This window comes from Ambystoma mexicanum, chromosome 3q (assembly GCF_040938575.1).
Source record: "Ambystoma mexicanum isolate Mex_15411 chromosome 3q, UKY_AmexF1_1, whole genome shotgun sequence".
In the NCBI taxonomy this organism is placed as follows: domain Eukaryota; kingdom Metazoa; phylum Chordata; class Amphibia; order Caudata; family Ambystomatidae; genus Ambystoma; species Ambystoma mexicanum.
Window position 1 is genome coordinate 1165619705 of NC_090926.1, and position 14400 is coordinate 1165634104.

The window sequence follows — 14400 nt, forward strand, 5'->3', positions numbered from 1 at the left end:
TGTAAAAAAAGGAAACGAGCCTTGGTTATTATGCTGCAGTATTGATGGCCATTAAAGAACATTTCAAACAATATCCAAAACATACACATATCTAAAAAAAACATTTATTATTGTTTGATATGTGTGATATTCTTTTTAAACCAGATTGTTTGAATTGCAAAAAATACAAGGAATGATCACTAGTTGTAAAGAAGACACCAAGTTTAGACTGACCTTTGTGTGGTGGTTGGACTGCCTGATAGTCCCTTTGATAGCTCATCAGGGCAACCAAATCCCTGATTGAATCTGCTCCTCAGAGGTTAGGTACCTACAGTAGATCACACACATGATTCTGAAGATCTTGGACATGCCTATATCCCAGTTAAAGCACTTATTTGGTGACTATGGAATGTAGCAACAAAAACTCAAAGAAATACATACGGTACACCAGAACAGAAAGGAAAAGAGTGTTAGTCGTCTAGGTGCAGCGGATCTTCCATAAGTGGAAAGATTACCTGCTCCTTCAACAGTTCAATTAGCCTATGAGCGCAGTGGCGGAATGCGTGCCTCACCTCTAAGGTGCCTATATTTTACACGCATGGGTGCTCAGGAGCATTGTGTACAGATGATTAAGATTTTTTTTTAACAACGGAGGGTCTTGTGGTTGACAATGACCAACACATAAAGGCAAAACAAAAGAGAGAAGCTCAACAAAATGATTAATTAGGGGCGGGGTATACATTGTGCCAAATAACAAACTTGTAGGGTCTGAACTACTAAACTAAAGAATCAGGATGGTTATTCTGCAGGATGTATGGTGTGCTTCGGGATAGCTTAACAAAAGGAAGTGTCTTCCAGGGAAGTAAAGACAGTTCAATCAAAAGGTTCACCCAGTTCTAAGTAAATTGTGCACTGGATCTCTCCAGGAATATTAGCACATTAGCCAGTGAGCTTCTCGCCCCAGGTTTAAGGGGTTCCTGTATCATTCTCTCAGCTCTGTGGGGTCCCTTCTTATTGATTCGCAGTCCTGGTTTAAAGAAGTTCCCACGCGCTTCTCCCATATTCTACAGAGACGTGCCTTGTCCCGGGTCTAAGCTGTGGAATGGGGCATGTGGGTGGGCTCTGTGTGAAGGCTTAGGAGGGCTTTCATGCAAGGGTGGGGGCCTGTGATGGCAGGGGGCTGGCCCAGTGTCTTGGTAGGTTTATCACTACGCCTTGCTCTGCCTTCCTCTCTCCAATGGTATTGGTAATCGAGCTACTATGACTCTCACCTTCCCATCTTCCATTCAATCCTCTGAATCTTTGATCTCATGAATCCCCACCTCCAGGGTCTACCTTTTCGCAGCATCCTGGGTCTTCCCTGCATCCCCCAGACTCCTGCTCTTGCTGGTTCTCCAGCTCCTTCTGTCCACCTCCTCAGCCAACCTCCAACGAGCTCTGCCTTCCAGCTCCCACAGACCCTGCCTTCTATATGGCTTTGGCCCTCCTTGGTGTCTCACTCTAAAGTAAAGGTACAAAGGTGTGGCAGCTAGGATGGGGATTGCCTGTCGGGCTTCACCCATGGGGGCAACTTAAAGCCCTAATGTAGGGCTGTGGCCTGACTCATCCCTTTGCTTGGGGAAGACTCTCTTTGCCTGCCCCACCCTGGCCCCTGCTTTCCAGGCTCTCACTGGGTATGGGCTCCCAGGTGTGCCTCTTTGGTTAGCTGGTTTAGGGATTGGTTGGAGGGCTCCACCCCCAAGAATGGCTTAAATGTTATGTGTGGGATTTGGGGCTTGCTCATCCTGCCCGTTGGGCAGTGCTCTCTTTGGTGGTCACTCCTTGAGCCTACACCCGGGGCGGACTCTCTCTGTTCTTAACTGCATGAGAGGGAGGCCTTGGCTAATGACTGAGTGACTGCCTTCTGAGTTTCTGGTCTTGTAGGATTTTATGTGATTCCTATCCTTTCGCGAGGGAAGCCTAAGCGTGCACGTGTTGCCGGTTCCACACCCTGCCCCGTTATCTATCTCATATCTAATTCACAAAGCCTTAATCTGGAGCAAATTTGGAACTGCCCAGAGACCCTATCATATTGCCTGGAGCAAATCTTCGTGCATCGCGTTCACACTTAAGTTGGGCATATTTACGGCTGCACCAGCAATACCCAGGTTTCTTCCAGTTTTAGGTTTTGTGAATATGTAAAAGGTTAGCAGCAGCAGATCGGAGTCTCTCAGGGCACCTCCCATTTTGTTGCTTTGGACCCTTGGTACTTTGATTGTAAGTGCAAATCAGGTGCAATGAGAGAGCCATGTTGAAGTCCACAGGGCTCTGACTGCAGAGGCGTCTCTGGCAAGCGAGACAAGCTGTTCACCTCATTCACGGTGCAGGACAAACAGGTGCCCGCAATCACTGGAAAGCAGCAGCGCCTGTAACGCGACACTGGCCCACTGCGCAGCACGCAGGTAATCTCCATCTAAGGCAGCGGCGTCCTCGGCACTTTGAATATTACCTCTGACCTTTAGCTGCTCCCGCAGCATCCGGCAGAAACCCAAGAACTCGTTACAGTACAAAAGGGACTGCAGAGCAGTAACACAGCTCACTGGGGAGAACACAGGATCTCCAATCACAACACCCAGGAGCTGTGAACTTACCTGCTGGGATGCACAGGGCCTCTAATCAGGACAGCCCGGAGCAGTGATAGCACCTACGGCATACCAGGGACCACACATCCTCTGCAGAAGACTAGCGACCACAGGGCCTCTAATCAGGACACCACGGAGCAGAAGACCTACCAGTATACAGGGGATCACACATCCTCTGCAGCAGACTGGAGAGCACAGAGCCTCTAATCAGTACAACGCGGAGCAACCGACCTACCGGCAGCGTACCAGTGATCCCACATCCTTCACAGCAGACTGGAGCGCACAGAGCCGCTAATCAATATACCAGCAGGCAACTGATCTACAGGCAGCGTACCAGTGATCACACTTCCTTCATGGCACACTGGAGAGCACAGAGCCTCTGATCAGTATACCGGGGAGCAATCAACCTACCGGCCGTGTACCAGTGAACACACATCCTTCACGGCAGACTGGAGAGCACAGAGCCTCTGATCAGTATACCGGGGAGCAATCAACCTACCGGCCGTGTACCAGTGAACACACATCCTTCACGGCAGACTGGAGAGCACAGAGCCTCTGATCAGTATACAGGGGAGCAATCAACCTACCGGCCGTGTACCAGTGAACACACATCCTTCACGGCAGACTGGAGAGCACAGAGCCTCTGATCAGTATACATGGGAGCAATCAACCTACCGGCCGTGTACCAGTGAACACCCATCCTTCACGGCAGACTGGAGAGCACAGAGCCTCTGATCAGTATACAGGGGAGCAATCAACCTACCGGCCGTGTACCAGTGAACACACATCCTTCACGGCAGATTGGAGAGCACAGAGCCTCTAATCAGTACACCGGGGAGCAACCGACCTACCAGCAGCGTACCAGTGATCCCACATCCTTCACGGCAGACTGGAGCGCACAGAGCCTCTAATCAATATACCGTGGAGCAACTGACCTACCGGCAGCGTACCAGTGATCACACATTCTTCACGGCAGACTGGAGAGCACAGAGCCTCTATTAAATATACCGGGAGGCAACCGATCTACCGGCAGCATATTAGTGATCACACTTCCTTCATGGCAGCCCTGAGAGCACAGAGCCTCTGGTCAGTATACCGGGGAGCAATCAACCAACCGGCCGTGTACCAGTGAACACACATCCTTCACGGCAGACTGGAGAGCACAGACTCTAATCAGTATAGTGGGGAGCAACCGACCTACCGCAAGGTACCAGTGAACACACATCCTTCACAGCAGGGTAGAGAACACAGAGCATCTAATAAATATACCGGGAGGCAACCGACCTTCCAGCAGCATACCAGTGATCACACATCCTTCATGGTAGACTGGAGAGCACAGAGCCTCTAATAAATATACTGGGGAGCAACCGACCTACCGCCAAGGTACCAGTGATCACACATCCTTCATGGTAGACTGGAGAGCACAGAGCCTCTAACCAGTATAGCGGGGAGCAACCTACCTACCGGCAGTGTACCAGTGATCACACATCCTTGACGGCAGACTGGAGAGCACAGAGCCTCTGATCAGTACACTTGGGAGCAACTGACCTACCGGCAAGGTACCAGTGATCACACATCCTTCACAGCAGAGTGGAGAACACAGAGCATCTAATAAATATACCGGGAGGCAACCGACCATCCGGCAGTGTACCATTGATCACACATCCTTCATGGCAGACTGGAGAGCACAGAGCCTCTAATCAGTATAACCAGTAGCAACCGACCTACCAGAAACGTAGTGGGGATCTCCCATCCACTCTGCACATTGAAGAGCACCATATCGCTTATGAAAACACTGGGGAACCGTGAACCTACCTGCAGTGTGTAGAGCCTCACACATCCCCATAGCACACTGGAGAGCACCAGCTCCCTAACTAGAACACCTGGGAGCAGTGTATCTACTTTCACGTCTTCAGTCGGATACTGAGGTGCATGGAGCACCCGAATAGCATACTGAGTAGCTGATAACCTGCCTGAAGTGTATATCTTATATCCTCCACAGGCACACAGCAGAGTACAGGGCCTTTAATATAAATACCTGGGAGCAGGGAATCTAACGGGAATCACATTTCCTCCATAGGGCACTGGTGAGCACAAGTACCTGAACACCTCAACAGAGAGCACAAAGTGTCTATGCAACACAACTGGGTGCGAGCACAACCAGAACCACTGGGCAATACAGAACATCCGACTACCACACAGTAAGCAAAGAGCATCCGCTCAGTACAAAGGGGTGCACAGAGCATCCACGCAGCACACCAGGAAGCACGGAACCTCCCTGGAGCAAACCGGATATCAGAGAGCAACCCCCGTAGCTTACAGGGAGCACTGTACACTAGGGAGCACAGAACATCCCTGCACAAAACCGGGGAATACAGGGAACTGCTTAGCTTACAGGGAGCACTGTACACCAGGGAGTACAGAACATCCCTGCACCACGCTTGTGAGCGTAGGGCAACTGCGTAGCTTGTAGGGAGCACAGAACATCCCTGCATCACACCCTCGGAGCACAGGGCAACTGCGTACCTTATAGGGAGCACAGTACACCGGGAAGCAAGGAACATCCCTGCACCACACCGGGAGCACAGGACAACCGCGTAGCTTACAGGTGGCACAGAACATCCCTGTACCACACGAGGGAGCACAAAGCAACCACGTAGCTTACAGGGAGTACAGTACAGCAGGGAGCACAAAACATCCCTGCACCACACCGGGGAGAACAGGGCAACCGCGCAGATTACAGGGAGGACAGAACATACCTGCACCACACAGGGAGCACAGTACACCAGAGCGCACAGACCCTCCCTGAACCACACCGGAGAGCACATGGCAAAAACATAGCACACAAAGAGCTCAGTACACCAAGGAGCCCAGAACATCTCTGCACCACACTGGGGGGTACCGACCAGCCACCGAGCACACAGGGAGCACAGTATACCAAGGAGCACAGAACATCCCTACATCACACTGGGGAGTACAGGGCAACCGTGTAGCACACAGGAAGCACAGGGCATTCGTACAGCCCACCGGTAACCAGAGACTGTCACTGCAGCACACAACAGAGAGCTCAGAACAACCTGTAATCATAATCGGAACACACACAGAGCATCTGTGCAGCACACCAGAGGGCACAGAACATCCCTGGAGCACACACCGGGAGCACGGCAACTGTGTGCTCAGCACACTGAGGAGCACAGAGCATCCACGCAGAACACTAGAAAGCAGAACACTTCAGCACAGCACATCAGGGTGCAGAGACTTCAAGTGCAGTCTACTGGGAAGCACGCAGATCCTGTGCATCACACTGTGGAGAGTAAAGCATCCACACAGTACACCAGAGGACAGGGAGGATCCGCGTAACAGTGCACACCAGGGAGGACACAACTTTGGTACAGCAGACCCGGCAGCACACAACAAAGCAAGGTAAGTTGCTTCTCAGATTTTATTAAGCTAGAGGCAGAGGGGCAGAGAGAGCGTTAAGGAAGGTAGAAGAGAGCTAATTAACAAAGAGGAGGGTAGAGTAGAGTGAGGAAAGCTGGGGATTATAGGAGACCAAAGAGGCAATCTTTACAAGCATGTATACGTTACATTCTGAACAGCCTGATAAGATGGTGCTTAGAAAACATGAGGTAAAGTCCATTGCCTCTAATTATTGTATGATTTTATTTTTTTATTGGGTATCATCCAACATTTGACTTTTCACAAAAAAACAAATGTTATCAATACAATACAAAAGATAAAAAATAAATCATAAAACAGAGTTAACACTCATAACATACACTGAAACTTCTCAATTTCTTAAAATGTGTTCACATTGATTTGCATGTCACCATCTGACAGAAGTACCCAGATCGCATTTAAGGGTGAAAACTATAGTCATTCAACTTATTGTGCATAGTTCAGTTCCCTTTCAAAACCTCTAATTTGTAGTAGAAATGCTGCCTTTGTTCATCTACACATCACTCTGCCCCCAAATACAAGCCTTGATTAAAGGATTTAATTCCTTATTAAGGGAGGTCAGACAGAACAGGTGTTCAGAATTTCACTGAGGAACACCTGCTTTTATTCCCTACTGAGCCCAATGAGAAGGTGGCTCCAATCGAGAGACCGCGCCACTTTCAATGGAACTTTGTTGAAGGCAGACGCATAATAACCCATACAGGCAAGAGCCAAAAACCAACAATCTTCTTGAATGGGATCAATTGTCTTACAATCCTTAATAACTGCACAAAACAAATGAATCACCTATTATCAATTAGTGCCAAGTAGTTTTAATTACTGCAAACATATGGTAATAGCCATTATTTGCAAGTACAACGATAAATACATGCAGAAATACACATTGGGCCTCATTAGGACCCTGGCGGAGAGGGTTTTACGCCAGCGTAGTGCATGGCGTACCTCTCCGCCATACTACGAGTTCCCGTAGCGCCATGGCGGCCTTTTCCGCCTGGTTTTACCAGGCGGAGAAAACCATGGCGCTACGGGACCTCGTTGTTAATTACGCCACCGTATTTTACGGTGGCGTAATTAACTCCTTCCCCACTCCCATTATACCCTATGGGGCAAAAATGGGAATGGGGAAGGGCAGAATGGGGATTGGGGATTTACCGCTCCGCCGAGGTCGGAATGGGGCGGTAAATCCGCCAACCCCCATGGCGCTATCGGCGGCTTTCCGCCATGCTTCGCGGTGCATTTAGCACCGCGAAATCCGCCTGGGTCCTAATGAGGCCCATTGTCAAGAAATGTTAATTACTACAAAAATATGGCAATAGCCATTATTTGCAAATGCATTGATAAATACATGCAAAAATTAAAAAAAAATGTGAATGTCACACATAAGTAAAAGGACACTCACAAAATATGAAGCTTTTATGTTATTGGCGTAATAGTCAAAAAGTCCATACCAATCACGTGACTACAACCATACAAGGTAATGCCATCAACTAGTTTCGACAGATAGCGACTCTGTCAACAGCCTCGTCTTCTTCAGGGAAAGCCCACACCATTCTATACATCTCAGATTTGAATTTGAATGTTTAACTATTTTTTTTTTATTCTATATTCCTTTAGTTATTTGTAATCAGATAATAGTATATTTTTGCCCTGATGAAGCGTGAGAATCATGTGATTTATTTGTTATTATATGATTAAGTTATTTTTAAGGATTCCTGTTTTTTGTCTCGATGATTGCAGACAGTGCTTGTACTGCACATTGCAGCTGCTGAATGTCCCCACGCGCTTATGCTCTATGCCCAGGGCTGGATTTGATTGGCTTGCAGGGCTTCATTTGCATACAGAGTAGCTTCCGCGCGCCACATTGGTGCAGTATTCGAACAGGTGATGAACCCAGATTGATATTATTGGTAGTTGCCCAAGGGCTGCCGAAATGACAGCCATTGCTCTCCATAATAGCGGTGCACAGAGTAGGCAATGAGTCACATTTCTTTCTGTGACATTGGTGCGACTGCCATTATTGATCCAGCACTGAATAATATAGTATTGATCTTTGACTTATTGTGTGAGGATCATGTAAAGGCATGAACTGGTGCTGCTGCGTGGCGCCGCCGCACAAGAGCATGCCACAAACAGATGTGTATTGTGCAGCATTTCGTAAACAAGAAACGTGCAAAGATATTTTCAAGGTATTCAATGTTGTGAACTGTGGGGGTGCAAGCAGTGCTGAGTGGGGTAATTGAATAAGTGGTTCAAGTTGGGGTGGTGGCATTTTGGGGACTTCATGTGCGAAACAGATGGTGAAAATGCTGAGAGGATATTATTGAGAATAGGTTAGTCCCAAGTCTTCAATACAGAGATATTTGTTGACAATGTTTTATCTAACAGTTATCCTCAGTTGTGGCACCCACACTTCTGCACAACATCACCGGCCGGCCTCTTAGTGTGCCCTACACCTGCAAGATATGTCTGTAAGTACTGCAATGGGCCTGAAGGTGAGGATGGGCCTCACAGAAGGATGGTACTGGGCTGATCCACTTGTCTACTCTTGCTCCCCTTTAATATCGGATGGATAGGCCCGGGGGGCACTCGATGGATCCTCCCCCACCCCTTTGCTTCTTCCCCCAGCAGTGGCAGGATTTCACCATGTCACCACAGGAAGGCGAGAGGGCACTCTCGCTGGACCCCCACTCCTGGAGAGCTCTACCATCCACACTCAAAATAGGCGGCACAGGTAGTGTAACCCCCAATTTGGGATAGTGCCAGAAAACCGGAAGATCCGGTTAATCACACATCTGGATTCTGTTGAGGCCTGCCTGCACTGCACCGGAAGTGACCTACTTGGACACGGTTGCTGTCTTTACCTCCACCAGAGGGAAAAAAACAAGAGGGTGTGTCATAACTCCAAAGAGCTAAGCTAGCCTTTAACGTGTCTACATGCCAAGTGGGTCACGTCTCTGTGTGCTAATTTGGGCGCGCAACGTGTGGTGATGAGTTTCGCAGCTTCATTCTGAAATGAAGTTATGGAGCTGCCCCAGTGCACGGTGAGCGGTGGCCGGTGGGGGTGGCAGGGAAGTTCATTTTGGCGTGTGGATGTGTGCACTGTGTGAGAGGAGGGTGAGGAGCTTTGTAGGAAACACTGTGGGCGATTTCTGACATACACAGCCAGGGATCCTGGCCCCTGCCGTGATCGCCCGATGAGCACGTTCTGTACACCGCCCGGCATGGTCCTGACGGGCACTAGTCCAAGCTGACCACCGCATACAGCGCTGAGGTTTCAGGTAACGCTAAGTCTGCCAACCAATACACAGGAAGATGAAATGGGTGCCTGGGGGTCCTCATACCTCAAGCAGTGCTTTCTCTGAAGCAAATAGCTTGCCCCCCCTCTCCCCCAGTGCTTTCTCTGAAGCAAATAGCTTGTCCTCCCCTCCACCCCGCAAGTTCCTCCGGAGAAAAAGAAAAGAGGGAGAGGGGGAGAGAGGGAGATGTAAAGAGTGAGAGTGAGAGAGAGAGAGAGAGAGAGAGAGCGAGAGGGGGATACAGAGAGAGAGGGTGGAGAAAGGGAGAGGTAGGGAGAGAGAGAGAGAGAGAGGCAGAGAGGGGCGAGAGAGGGAGACAGAGAGAGAGGGGGAGAAGGAGAGGTAGAGAGAGAGAAAGAGAGGGACAGAGGGAGAGAGAAAGAGAGAGAGGGTAGAGAGAGGAAGAAATAGAGGAGAGGATGAGAGAGAGAAGGGTAGAGAGAGAGGAAGAAAGAGAGAGAGAGGGGAGGGTTGAGAGGGAGAGGGAGAGAGAGAGAAAGATAGGGAGAGAGAGGGGGAGAGAGGGAGAGAGAGAGAGAAAGAGAGAGAGAGAGAGAGGGGGGTTTGAGAGAGAGGAAGAAAGAGAGAGAGAGGGTAGAGAGAGAGGTAAATAGAGAGGGATAGAGAGAGAGAGCAAGAGAGGGGGAGTGAAAGAGAGAGGGGGGGCTGATTTTGATAGGAGCAATTGAGAAAGTGAAACACCTTACACAAAACACGCAAATCTCCCACAGATGGACTTCACACCTCAACACTAATCGAATATCAGTAAGCTCCCCTTAGCCCTATCACCCCCCTTCCACATCAGCAGCTTATGACCCGAAGCATTGCAGACTATCAGATTTTGGGTTCTCCCCTTCGGCTATCATACTCCCAAGTGTTTCCACCAAATCCATAGAAAGAAGATCAGCACTCAGGACTTCGGTACCTCTACCTGCATCCACCAACATCACAGGTTCTGCATCTGCATTTGCCGCTATCCCACTAATGACACCCCAACCTCTCTTTTCATACAGAGCCTCGTGCAGCACAACCAACACACCTGCCAGAAGGGCGCTATATAGGAGGTTTATAGGGATCAAAAACCAGACCAAGACAGAACTCTAGTTGAACACATTTCATTTTGTGGAAATGCAACCCACGTTGGGCCAAATCAGCAGACATGGACCTATAACTATAAATCAGGAACTTAAAGGAGTAGCCGGTGGGGTTAGGCTCTCTCAGGGTGCCTGCCTGCAGCCAGCCTAATTCTGTGTGTAAAGGGATTCCTACACCCTCTCATCTTCATTCTCTTAGGGTGTCTCCTCAGCTGTCTAAAGTTGATCTTAAGCATTTCCAGCATCCTGCTTATCTGTACTCCTCTGTGTCTTTTCCCTCCTCAAGTTTTAGTCTCAGGTGGCTTAAGGGTCTCCGGTGCTCTGCTTCCTTTTGGTCTTCTTGTCAGATCTCAGTCCTGGGTTCAAAGGGTTCCCTGCAGCATATATCACTGCTCTGCTTAATTACTATCTTTTAACCCTGCGGTTCTCTCGTAGGCGACATTGGGTCTGTCAGCCACTTGCACTGGAGGAACTTCTCTGACCGACACATGTAGCTCCTGGGTTTGGTCCTACCCCAATAGGCATGTCAGTTGGAAAGAGTCCTATCACCTCCCACTCCTGCACCACTGATTTGTACCCTCTCACTTTCCTCTTTATGTCTATTTTGGGCCAGGCTCTCCTTAACACATCACACGGTTGTTCCTCCGCCTACTGTGGGTTTAACCTCTTTGTGTCAGTTCCTGCCCCAAGCAACTGCCTTAGACCATTGACCTCATGAACCCTCCCATTTTCCTTATCTGCCAACTTCTGATTTATTCTCAGCTCCTACTTATTCCCCTCTATTACATCCTCCTGCTGTTCTACACTCTTCTCCATGCTTCTCCTACCACTTCTGTCTGATGTTCTCTAGTCTCCTCATTTTTGCCTACCATGTTCTTCTAGTGTCTTCCAACCTCATCTTCTACTGCTACCTCCTTCTCATGTTTTCTAATCTCCTCCTCACTTTCTTCCTCCAGCTCCTGATATTTTTCAGCCTCCTTACGGCTTCCCCTTACCACCTCCTTCTGATGTCTTTAAACTTCCTCCTCACTGTCTCCATGTCACCTCCTTTGGATGTTTTCCAACCTCCCCCTGGCTTTCTTCTGCCACCTCCTCCTGATGTTTTCCAATCTCCCCCTGGCTTTCTCCTGCCACCTCTTTCTGAGGTGTTCCAACCTCCCCCTGGCTTTCTCCTGCCACCTCCTCCTGATGTTTTCCAACCTCCCGCTGGCTTTCTCCTGCCACCTCTTTCTAAAGTGTTCCAATCCCCACACCCCTGCTGGCTTTCTCCTGCCACCACTTTCTGAGGTGTTCCAGCCTGCCCTGGCTTTCTCCTGCCACAACCTCCTGATGTTTTCAAACTTCCTCCTCACAGTCCCCATGTCACCTCCTCCTGATGTTTTCCAACCTCCCCCTGGCTTTCTCCTGCCACCTCCTCCTGATGTTTTCCAACCTCCACCTGGCTTTCTCCTGCCACCTCTTTCTGAGGTTCCAACCTTCCCCTGACTTTCTCCTGCCTCCTCCTCCTGATGTTTTCCAACCTCACCCTAGCTTTCTCCTGCCACCTCCTCCTGATGTTTTCCAATCTCCCCCTGGCTTTCTCCTGATGTTTTCCAACCTGCCCCAGGCTTTTTCCTGCCACCTCCTCCTGATGTTTTCCAACCTCCACCTGGCTTTCTCCTTCCACCTCTTTCTGAGGTGTTCCAACCTCCCCCTGACTTTCTCCTGCCTCCACCTCCTGATATTTTCCAACCTCCCCCTGGCTTTCTCCTGCCACCTCCTCCTGATGTTTTCCAATCCCCCCTGGCTTTCTCCTGCCACCTCCTCCTGATGTTTTCCAACCTGCTCCTGGCTTTCTCCTGCCACCTCCTCCTGATGTTTTCCAACCTTCCCCTGGTTTTCCCCTACCACCTCTTTCTGAGATGTTCCAACCGGTCCCTGACTTTCTCCTGCCACCTCTTTCTGATGTTTTTCAACCCCACCCCTTACTTCTTCCCACCATCTCCTTAAAATTCCACAGCAGCACTGACCTCTAAAAACAGCCCAATAAGGTTGTTTTCATTGAAGTGTACATGCAGTTATGCTAAGGCCAGAAAGATGTCTTGCACCACGCGGGTAGTGTTGTGAGCTCTGATTTTCGTTCTTCTGAATGATGCGTCCTCCCTGGGGGTGGGAGTAATACTTTTGCAGATCAATGAGAAAGGCAGAGATCAACCGTTGATGGTCATCGTCTGAAACCTATGGAAAGAGAGCAAAGATGGGTATGGTTTGGCCACTTTGCATCCTAACTGTTTGTCTCTTTAGACAGACAATAAACCCTTAACGTGGCCTATGGCCATGAAAGGAAAGACTCCAAAGTTATCAGACGGTCCATCAGCCTGCAAGCGATTGGCTTTGATATGTGGACGATATGTCCAAGACAAGTCATGGAAATGCACATGTCCTTTCCAGGAGATTCAGTTGGTTAGACAGTGCAGGTTGTCCTGTTGGGGATTAGCTCTACCAGCTCATCTTTTAAAAAATGTGTATTTATTAGGTATGCTATAGCTCAAAAAGCTTTTCGTACTACAAGTTATCAAAAATACACTACACAAAATAAGATTATAAAAAGAAGTAATATAAAAAACGAACAATAGAAAACTAGTCTCCATGTCTCATGAATGGCAATTCATTCTAGCAATGGTATATTAAAATATGTAAAAGTTTTGTCATTCCATTGTTTCCCACAACTGAACTTTAAAAGTGTGTCAATTCATCAATTCTTAATCAAGCTTGGATAACAAGATTAATATGTCACCACAGAATTTCATTAAACCAATCGTGAGAGCAGGCTGCGTTCTGTCTATGCATCTACCCCAAAACATCTTAGACGCCAGCAAGTCACTATTGTGTACAAAACGACCCAGGTATTCCAGTCTCCTATTGCAGAGTACTGGCCTTTCAATCTTATAGTCTCCACTGTATTTTCTTTAAGGCATAAACGACAGTAACGGGCTTCAGGGGCCAATTCTAAACGAGCACCCAATATAGATAAACAAGGCAATAGGTTAAAGCGTGCCGGCCATCCGGTTGGGGATTAGCCCTACCAGCTTATTTTATGTTATCTTATCTTATCTTATCTTATCTTATCTTATCTCATCTTATCTTATCTTATCTCTAGACTGAAAGTCTGATTATGCCACTCTGTCATAAACTCTGTCATAAATACATTTGGCCAGACATTGTTCATACAAGAGAGTCGATGGCACAAATATTTGGCCATACGTGTTGTGGTTTCCAGCTTGACCTGAACAGTGAGAGCTTCTGTTTCCAGGACCACATATGATCTATTTGTGAATGGTGTCTATGATTCAATCCTGAATCCACACAGGAGACAAAGGCAGGACAACAAGTATTTTTAAATTGTTTGCAGTAGCTCCCACTGATTTGGTGGCTGCCAGAATGTTATTGTGGCGTGGGTTCCCTCCCTAGTCCCAATGCCCCTTAAAAGAGGAAGGTCTGCTACTTTCTGTTATAACCTGGGAACAATTACCAAAGCATGGAGAATGCTAATCCAAAGATTGATCAGATGATGGCCAAGTCAAACATGCAACCTGACAAGACACTTCCTGATGGAGAAGCTCTCTGTTATGTTATTACACATGTAGCTTGCACGTATGACGGAAGGTATTCTGGCGCAAGGATGCAACTCAAAGGAGATACCAACCCAGGCTAGAATAAGAAGGTTTTGAGATGGCGGCAAAATTGAAGATGGTTATTGGTGCATCGCAAACTCACTGCGAGGGCATTCCACAGCTTACTAGCTGCCACTGAGAAAGCCTGACCGCCCTCTCCTGGAGGGCACTGCCTTCGCGACACCCCACGCAGAAACGAATCATAATCCCCAGGGAAAGATGAGGATGCAGGACCCATACCTCTGTCAGGAGGTTTACCCCTACAATTAACCAGCATCAAAAGGAGTTACTAATTTCA

General features: G+C 48.4%; 1 protein-coding gene across 4 annotated transcripts in view; it reads left to right on the top strand.

Moving 5' to 3' along the window:
- The window catches only part of TGFBR3L (transforming growth factor beta receptor 3 like), a 179535-nt gene that overhangs the window by 17758 nt on the left and 147377 nt on the right, over positions 1 to 14400 (top strand). Inside the window, exon 1 of one of the 4 annotated variants that reach the window (XM_069603995.1) lies at positions 8965 to 9100. The exons of the other annotated variants lie outside the window; for them this stretch is intronic. The gene's annotated coding sequence lies outside the window, so the exon portion shown is untranslated. Of the gene's footprint in view, positions 1 to 8964; positions 9101 to 14400 lie in introns of those variants that run through there. 4 annotated transcript variants of the gene reach the window in all.